The following is a 9,430-nucleotide window of genomic DNA, read 5'->3' as shown; positions in this document are numbered from 1 at the left end:
TTGTGTAAAGAATATGCAAATCTATCTTTAATATTGATAATAAAGATCTTTAATATATTTAGTATCAATTCACTTAAATCTATGGCATATTAGTAAAAGTAGAAGAAGCAATTTAATGACCAGGATATCAATATTTTGAGTAGTTTAGCTATGGATTTTTCAATGATTTGGAATATTAAAAAGAAATTCTCTAAGTTTTTTCTATATTAAAAATTTCAATAATTAATAAGCCATAACTATTTCAAATACATCCATGCCTCATGTTAAAACATGATTTTTCTCATAATAGGATATCAATATTTTATTCTTACTGAACATCATAAGCATTTACAAATCATTTTGCTATGCTCCAGGCAATAATTTTTTAATCACAGAATGGGAGAAATCTGATATATGCACATGCAAACCATGACTTTTATTCTAAGATATTTCACAGAATGGAAAATTAATGCGCACGTTAGAATTTTGTGTTCTGCACTGAGCTGTATAACTGCAATTGAGTTTCCCCATATATTTTTATGTTGACATACTTTAAACCTATGAGGCAGTAATTATTGATATAATGTAGATTGGCAGGTGGTAGGGTTAATTGGCCACAGCCTGATTCAAGAATCATGTCTGAATTTATATGTGTAAAATGTGATTGAGTCTTTTCAGTACCACTTTGAAAGGGAATTGATTTCTTCTTCTTGGTCTTAGGAAGATGAGTAAATTTGACCAAGTCTATTCATCAAATAAGGAACAGTTATTAATTTGATCAACCCATGGCTGACCAAGGATAGGTGGTAGCAGGAAGAAGTGTCTTTAAAAACTAGACACCTTCAACTCACTAGGGTTTTCCTGTATCATGTAACTTCTGACACAACTATGTGCAAGATAACATGAAGAATTTGTGTTAATTTTCATACCTGTAGCAGATAGATTTAAGAGATTAAAATGATCTTAACAAATGAAGATGATGCCTACCAAAAACACTGTAGTAATTGAGGATAGTTTCTGACTTTCAGCAAATGTTTCTTGGTTAAGACAATAGTAGTTGGAGGAAGAAAACACAATCTATTTTCACCATATCTGTGTAATTATTTCATAAGACTACACTTAACTTTAAAGTAATTGTGAAATTCAGGGTGATAATTTTAAGAAGTTGCTGGGCACTGGTGGCTCATTCTGTAATCCTAGCTACTCAGGAGGCTAAAATCACAGTTGAAATCCAGCCTGGGTAGGAAAGTTCCTGAGACTCTTACCTCCAATAAACCACTCAGAAAACAGGACGTGGCACTGGAGTACCCTGAACAGCTCAGGGGCAGTGCAAAGTGTTCAAGCCCCACGACCGACAAAAAACAAAAACAAAAAAGAAATAAAACACATGCATTCCAAACAATTTTCAGTTTTGTTATATGGTCTGTTTCAATATCATTTACAATTATCTATTCAAAAAGATAATTGTTCTATGAAATCTAAAAGTAAACATAACTATGAAATATTTTTAAGATTTGTTCTATTTGACAAATTGGAAACGATTTCCCTTTAGAAGATAATGAAGCATTAGTAAAATAATCATTTTTCTTCCACTGAACTCCAGTAGCCTTTTACATAAATCTACACAGCCCTGGTGTTCAATGAAGAGAAGTCAACTGCAAGTAGGTCTCCATGATTTTTTTTGTCTCATTATTTATAAGATAATTTCTGAGGGTCATTATTTTATAATCATTGTGATATAAAAATTTCTATGAGATAATTTTCTAATCAAGCTTGGAATGCTCTTCAGTTCAATGTATATCATGTAGGGCAACCTTTATCCACACCAATGCCTGAACCTTCACTTTAGATTCTCACAGTCAGCAAGGACTATTGAAAAATATTTGTTTGACATTTTCCCCGTGATACCGTCAGTTTTTGATTTAATTGTAGTGGTTCTATCTCATCTAAGTGTGACAGCCATGAAACAAGACAGGTAACATTACGAAGATGGGGACACTTAGGTCCTTTCAGTTTATTCTTTCAGAGAAGCTCCTTTTCACCCTGGCGCTTTAAATTGCAGAAGATTTGGCTGTGAGAAGGAACAGTATGAATTTAATCTAGCTCTACCTCTCTTAATAGTGTGCTTGAAAGTGACATGAAACTTTTCAAGTTAGAAGAAATACCCAGCTTAAAAGAAAAATAAAAACAAAAACAAAAACAAAACCACACAGTAAAATAGCTTTTCTCCCACACTGAACATTTTAAACTTCTTCCCTGTAGGGAGGTAGAAGCAGCTTTAAAGAAAAAAAATAATATTCCCTGCATTATTGAAATGCTTCTCTCTCCCACAGCTTCATTGTCACTTTCCACCATTGTGTATTCAGAGACCAACCTGTCAGATTTGAGTCTTGTGGTCTTGTGGTTGTCTGGCCGAGGTGAAGCAATTGAAAATGCCATTTTGATGGAAACTAGGCAGATATCATCTCATTCGATGTGATTGAAATCAAGTGAAGACATAAAGAGTTTTAAAGAAGTGGCTTAATTATAATCTTAGATAAGTATTTTAGTCTTCTAAAAATAAGATGAATGTATTATTTTTCCTTCAAGTATTTACTATTTTGCAGAGGAATGTGTTACTTGAGATTGCATTTGTTGGATTTTTTCCTCTTGTGTAGTGAAGAAGATTCATATATATATATACATATATATGTATATATATATATATATATATATATATATATATATATATACACACACACATATATCTTAAATACTGCATGGTAAAGGCAGAGATGTGTCCTTGGCTATTGGAATGTGCTGTGCTTTCTGTTTAATCTTCCTTACCTACATTAATTTTAGGCTTGGATATATGGCTTGTTGTCAATAATAAGTAACTCAATGTAAATAACTCAGTGTAACTCTTTCTTGCTGCAGTGTTTTCCCTTTCAACTCTTCCACTATGTGAAAAGTGCCCACTATATACCGCATGGCACATATTTCTTTCAGATTGACTAATGGCCAAACAAACTCTATAGGGAAATTTGCCAGGTGTATGAAATGACTTAGGCACTAGTGACCTGGCTAAGTTGACAAGATTAACAAATGTCTGGATGATCTAGTATGAGACTTGAAGCTTTATATTTATGAGTTAAATACATGCTTAGCATTTAAAGCCAATGAATACAGACTTTTCACTTGTAATACTAGTTGTTGTTGTTCTGTAATGCTACTAAACCTAATGATGGTAGTGGGAGCTACTTCAGAATTACTTGCTATGTCAATTCAGAGCGACATCATTCTCAACCATGCAAACAAGCACAGGGTATAAACATGCACTGAAACCAGAGTATATCAAAAGACTTGTCTGAAAAATAGTTGTCTGAACCATATAGATTACAAACAGCTGTGAGGCAAAGAGAAATATACAAAAGTAACCATATTTTTTAAGTCAACCATTCATAGTCTTGGAAATTAAACAAAAATCCCAACAATAACTGCTTTCATCAATCACATTGGCCAGTATCTTGAAGAAAGGCAAAATTTGTAAGATTGTACCTTGCTCCATCTCTTGATCCACTTCCCAATTTAAACATTGGATGAACACTCAGAAATCTCAAGCCTTTATATTGTAAAAGCCATCCACTAGAGCTGGGGGACTGAGTTTAGAAGTTTAGAAAAACTCTATGCTCAGAGAATTTTTTTCCTATTTGACCTACCAGGAGGAAATAAGATTTCTGAGAACATTCCATTTATAAGAATTGTCTTCATTGACCTTACTCAAAATTCCCTCTGTGAGAAAATTCACATCCTCACAGTGTTTATCAAAAGTCATCAGAAGGAATTATTTAACTTTACTGCTCTCCCTGGCTGTGACACTCTTACATCAAATAATAAACTGGTCAAAAGAGTCAAAAGTAACATCTGGAAATTAGATGAACTCAGAGGGATTTGAAAGCTCAAAATATACTCCTGTCTCTTCAGACATAAACATGAAGAGATAAGTAAGAAGGAAATATATATTCCACAATTTCACTACTGTTTTATTATCTGCATAAAAGGAATTAGTGACAGAAACGAATGCTTATAATTCTAGCTATACAGGAAGTTGAGATTTGAGATCACAATGCAAAGACAGCCTAGACAGAAAAGTCAGTGAGATACTTATTTCTAATGAATCACTAAAAAGCCAGAAGTGAAACTGTGGCTTAAGTGGTAGAGCACTAGCCTATCATCACTGTATTTGATTCCGGTGCCCTGCATCTTGTATACACATTTTTCTAATTTGGGGAGGGGAAGGAAAATAACAAAATGCTAAAAGAAAGACATAGGTTGACCCATTGTAACAATAAGATGTATAAGACACTATGTTGAAAACGAAATTTACAACGTCAGGGGCAGGGAGAAGAAGGAGTTGGGGAGGGAAGTGATGGTAGGGGAAAAACAAAGGAGGGGGTAACAATGCTCAATAGGAAATGTACTCATTACCTTACATAATTGTAACCCCTCTGTACATTACCTTTACAATAAAGAAGTAAAAATTTTAAAAATGAAGAATAACCAATATAGAGTGAGAAATTTGAAGCAATTTCTGTATAGGAATTAGATGGAACTCAATTAACTAAGCAACTTCAGCAGTCATGGATAAAAATAACAATAGCAGCAATATAACAAAGAAAAATTGTACACAATATAAAGACCATATCATTATACTATTTTTAATTTCTTATTGTGTTATTTAAAATGTCTGGTTTTCAACATGTTATGAGAAATACAAAAATAGTGGACACTTAGCCAAGTGCTAGACCAATTCCTAGCATGTGCAAGGCCTTGAGTTTGATCCCCAGCATGGCAATTTTTTAAGTAATTAATCAAAAGCATGGCATACATACAAAAAGCAATAGTAAAAATGTCCTCAAGTCAACTTCTATGTTAACTACACTACATAAATATTTTACATTATACATAATGAATATGCTCAAAATTAAAATATGACAATATAAACAAATAAAGTCATTACCAAATTGTAAAGAATTTTCAATAGAAACACGTGTGTATAAGTATAGCAAGATGTAAGTTGAGGTATTAGATCAGAAGTTTTCTCCCTTTGATTCTATGCATGAGCACAGTTAGAGAAACAAAGGAAGAAATATATTCTGAGAAGAAAAAGAGAGGTAGACCATCATGAATAACATAGAGCAAAAAGATTGTCTCAGAGCAAGCAGTTCCAAGAAGCTAACAGCATAAAGCAGGAAACAAGCCACAGTTCCCATCTTGACTCCCAAGGGCCAAATAAAGTCAACAAGGCAACTTAGGGTAAGCCAGAAAGCCTTAGTAAAAACTTGATGATTGTAGCTATAGGCTAAGCACAAAGTGTAGAATGAGGATTTTGTAAGACAGTGACTACTTCTTCATGGTAAGACTAGTATTAGAGAAGAAAAATACTTTGTAGCTCCACAAATCTCAGAGTGTTATAGTTAGATATTTTCTTGAGAAGGTGCATATTGCTGTAGGCTGGGTTCTTTGAGGGTCCCCAAAACAAAGAAGAAACAAAGGAGACAGAAGAGCATCTAGATACAGAGTGTATCTGGGGAATGGATACAATGAGTGTTATGTAGAGGGGAATGACTGATATAGAGCTACTATGAAAGATGAAGTAAGGAGGTCTTTGCTCAGGAAATGACAGGCTGCGTTGTTATTAGCTTTGTACTCTGTGGAGGAAGCCTCAGAGTCCCTCATCCAAAGGTATGGTGACTGTTCCTGGGTAGGACTGAATGCTACATTTTGTTTGCTTGTTTTGTTTGGTGCCAGGACTGGGGTTTGAATTCAGGGACAGAACTCTTTTGATCAGGGCCAGTGCTTTATCTCTTGAAGCACACCTCCACATCCAAAATAGTTGGGGTTTATTGGAGGTAAGAATCTCTAAGATTTTTCTGTTCAGCCTGAATTTAAGTCACTGTCTTCAGATCTCAACCTCCTGAGAAAGCAGTATTGTTGGTATTAGCCAAGGCTAATTTCTTTTTATGCAGATCATCCAGCAAGGAATTATAATTAAACTACAGAATAAACAATGACTTCAAAAATAATAGACCAAATAATAATAGAAAAATCAATCCAATTTACTAATATTAACCTAATTTACTATTAATATTAACCTAATTTTATCGATAAGACAGTTCTTACAATAAACACAGATAAAAGAAGTTCAATATCCTTAGCCATAAAAGAAACTTGAATCAAAACTACACATGATTTTATCTTACCCCAGTCAGAATGACAGTAATCAGGAAATAACACATGCTGGCAAGAATATGTATAAGAGTTTGTAAGAGTGTGTGAGATTTTGGTGAAGAGATGAGACTGGATGGTTGTTTCCTTGTTGTCGACCTCAAGGAGCAGTAGACTTTTCACAGAACCTGGGAGTCTGAGATTTGAATCGAATCTCTCTTTCCCTCTGCCTTCAGCTTTGTGAGGATCCAGACTATCAGACACAATGGCTAGCAATGTTACCAACAAGACAAATCCTCATTCCATGAACTCCCGGTATTTATTGGGAATCTCAATACACTTGTGGTCAAGAAGTCTGACATGAAAGCAATCTTCTGGAAGTATGGCAAAACTGTGAGTTGCTCTGTTCATAAGGGCTTTGCCTTTGTGCCTTATCTTAATGAGACAAATGCTCGGCCTGCTCTAGCAGGCCAAGATAGCAGAATGATTGTCGGCCAAGTTTGAGATATTAATCTGGCTGCAGAGCCAATAGTGAATCGGGGGGGGGAAAGCAGGTGTGAAATGATCTGCAGCAGAGATGTGTGGCTCCTCATTCGACTTGGGTTACTCCTTTCAACGAGATTATTATGACAGGATGTACAGTTACCCAGTACGTGTGCCGCTGCCTCCTGTCACTCAGAGGTCTGCGTGTATCAGGAAACACCTCACTTGGGGGCAAAAGTGGCTTCAATTCTAAAAGTGGACAGAAGGGATCTTCTTCCAAGTCCAGAAAATTGAAAGGAGATGACCTTCAAGCCATTAAGAAGAAACTGACCCAGACTAAACAAAAAGTGGATTCTTTACTGGACAGCCTGGGAAAAAAATGAAAAGGAATAGAGCAAACATGCAGACCAGTCTTATCGTCTAGAGTCAAGGTGCAGAATAAACGTCAGAACAGAGCAGCAGCTCCCTGGAGAAATATGAGACTAATGCCAAGATGGAGTCTGAGCCGGGTGCAGATGACTCTTCTGAGAAGGGGGACCTACTGGCTGACGATGATGATGATAAGGAAGATCACTGGGAAGACCAGCTGGAATTGATCAAGGATGATGAAAAAGAGGCCGAGGAGGGAGAGGAAGACAGAAACAGCGCCAATGGCGAGGAGGATGACCCCTTAAGCACATAGCAGGGCTTAGGGAACTTATCCCATTATTTCTTTACCGAGGCGCATGTCTTAAGATCAAAATTTCACCAGCTCCTCTTTGCTAGTGCCTTCAGCACATGCTCACTGTTCCCCCATCCTTGGTCCTCTCCATGTTCATTAATTCATATTCACCTACTTCTAGTTCCGTTTTCAATTCCTTTGATGCTCTTAATAGTTTTGTTGTCTAACCCTGTAACTTTTGCTTTTAATTTTGATAATTTTTATGATTTAACAATAAAAAGGACTTATGGTTTTTATCTAGTGTCTCCAAATTAATCTCTTGTTATTCAGGGGGAAATTTTTTTCCAATCCTACAAGATTTTAGGAGTTGTTTCCCTAACTGCAAAGGCATTGTTGTAGCACTGAATAGCAGCTTTAAGTTAGAAGTATGTGTGTCAGACCTCACATGAGTCTGCTGTGTGGGATGTTAAACTCAAATGCAACAATGTATTTTTGTGAGTGAGAGTTGGCTTGTCAGATGCATCCTTTAGAAAAATGATTAGTGTATTAGTCCTAATATTTGTGTTCTAAAGTTGATACTGTGGGGTTTTTTTGTGAACAGTCTGATATTTGGGAACTTTTGTATCAAAGAATAAACAATCCCTTATTAAACCAGGAATTTGGAGGGGAAAAAAGAGTGTGTTTAATAGGGGACTCGAACACTGCTGGTGTGAATGTGAATTTATGCATACATGAATCATACATATATGTAAACATGCAATTTATCAAGTTGTATATATTAAATGTACACAGGCCTTATGACACACTAAACTTTAAAAAAAAGTATAATGGTTCATGTACATTCTACTTAAGAAGGGCATGGTAGAAAAAAATTTTTTGAAGTTTGCATGTGTTATTTAGCCAGATTCTGTCTTAAAAAAAACAAAATATACCTACATAATGAAATAATGATGAATTCTTAATTAGAATTTTTATATATTTTTCTTTTTTAATGTACATTTTTATTGTAAAGATACTGTACAGAGGGGTTACAATTACATGAGCAAGGTAATGAGTCCATTTCAGAATTTTTATTTTAGTTTTGTGCACTTCAAACACAACCAGCTTGATGATATAAAATTTGTTATTATTTGATGAAATGATTTGTTCTTCAAATATTCATGTAGAAATCAACACTTGATTTACCTATGTATACCCAAAAGAGACTGAAGTCTTTTTTCTACCATATTTCTCTCTTTTTAATATGTATAAGAGTCCAATTAGTTTTCTCAAGCTGGCAATTAAAATGTTGATAGGGATGTATGACAAGATGGATGAAAGGATGATTGAAATAGTAAAGTTTGGTGAAAGTCTAATTTATTGAAAAGTGGGAAGGAGGATAGAAAATAATATTTTGATTATTTTTGTTAATATACTGGCTTGGAGCTCAATATTAATCTAGCAAAGCTTTGCAGACTACTTCAAAGATAAGGTTTATATATTTTTTATTGCAAAATACTGCACAGAGGGTTTACAGTTATATGAGTAGGGTAATGAGTACATTTCCTATTAAGCATTGTTTCCTCCTCATTTGTTTTCCCCTACTGTCCCTTCCTTCCCCACCTCCCCAACTACCACCCAAGCTGAAATTGTAAAGTTCATTTTCAACATAGTGTCTTGTACAATTGTTACAATGCGTCAACCTGTATCCCTATTTAAGCATTTTGTTTTTTCCCTCCCCCTCCCCAAATTAGAAAAGTGTATATACAAGATGCAGGGCACTGGAATCAAATAGAGTGTAAACAAGAGGCTTTATCCTTTTCGCTGTTCTTCTTCATAGTACTTTACAGTGTACTATGTGATTTTTTTTTCTTTTGTATGTTCCTCCCCCATAGTACAACTGGTTTTCACTGTATAAGGTAACCTTTTTGAGTCAGTTATTGCTATGTAAGCCAGTCTTGTCACAAACTCTAGTCATAAGTTATACTCATAACTCAACCTCTTGAGTGCTGGGATAGATAGCCACTCCTAGAACATTAAATTTATTTCCATTAATAATTTCACTTAATATCTGAAAGTAATAGATGGTAAATTGTTAAAGATGTTAATGAAGTAAGTGTT

General features: G+C 34.9%; 1 pseudogene; it reads left to right on the top strand.

The window, feature by feature from the left end:
- The first annotated feature begins 6,451 nt into the window (after window positions 1-6,451).
- On the top strand, window positions 6,452-7,351 carry LOC122110152 (annotated as a pseudogene).
- Window positions 7,352-9,430: the final 2,079 nt, after the last annotated feature.

This window comes from Dipodomys spectabilis, unplaced genomic scaffold (genome assembly GCF_019054845.1).
Source record: "Dipodomys spectabilis isolate Male_0828 unplaced genomic scaffold, ASM1905484v1 ptg000075l, whole genome shotgun sequence".
NCBI classification, from domain to species: domain Eukaryota; kingdom Metazoa; phylum Chordata; class Mammalia; order Rodentia; family Heteromyidae; genus Dipodomys; species Dipodomys spectabilis.
Note: the sequence above shows the minus strand (reverse complement) of the source record. Positions and strands in the feature narration are given on the sequence as shown.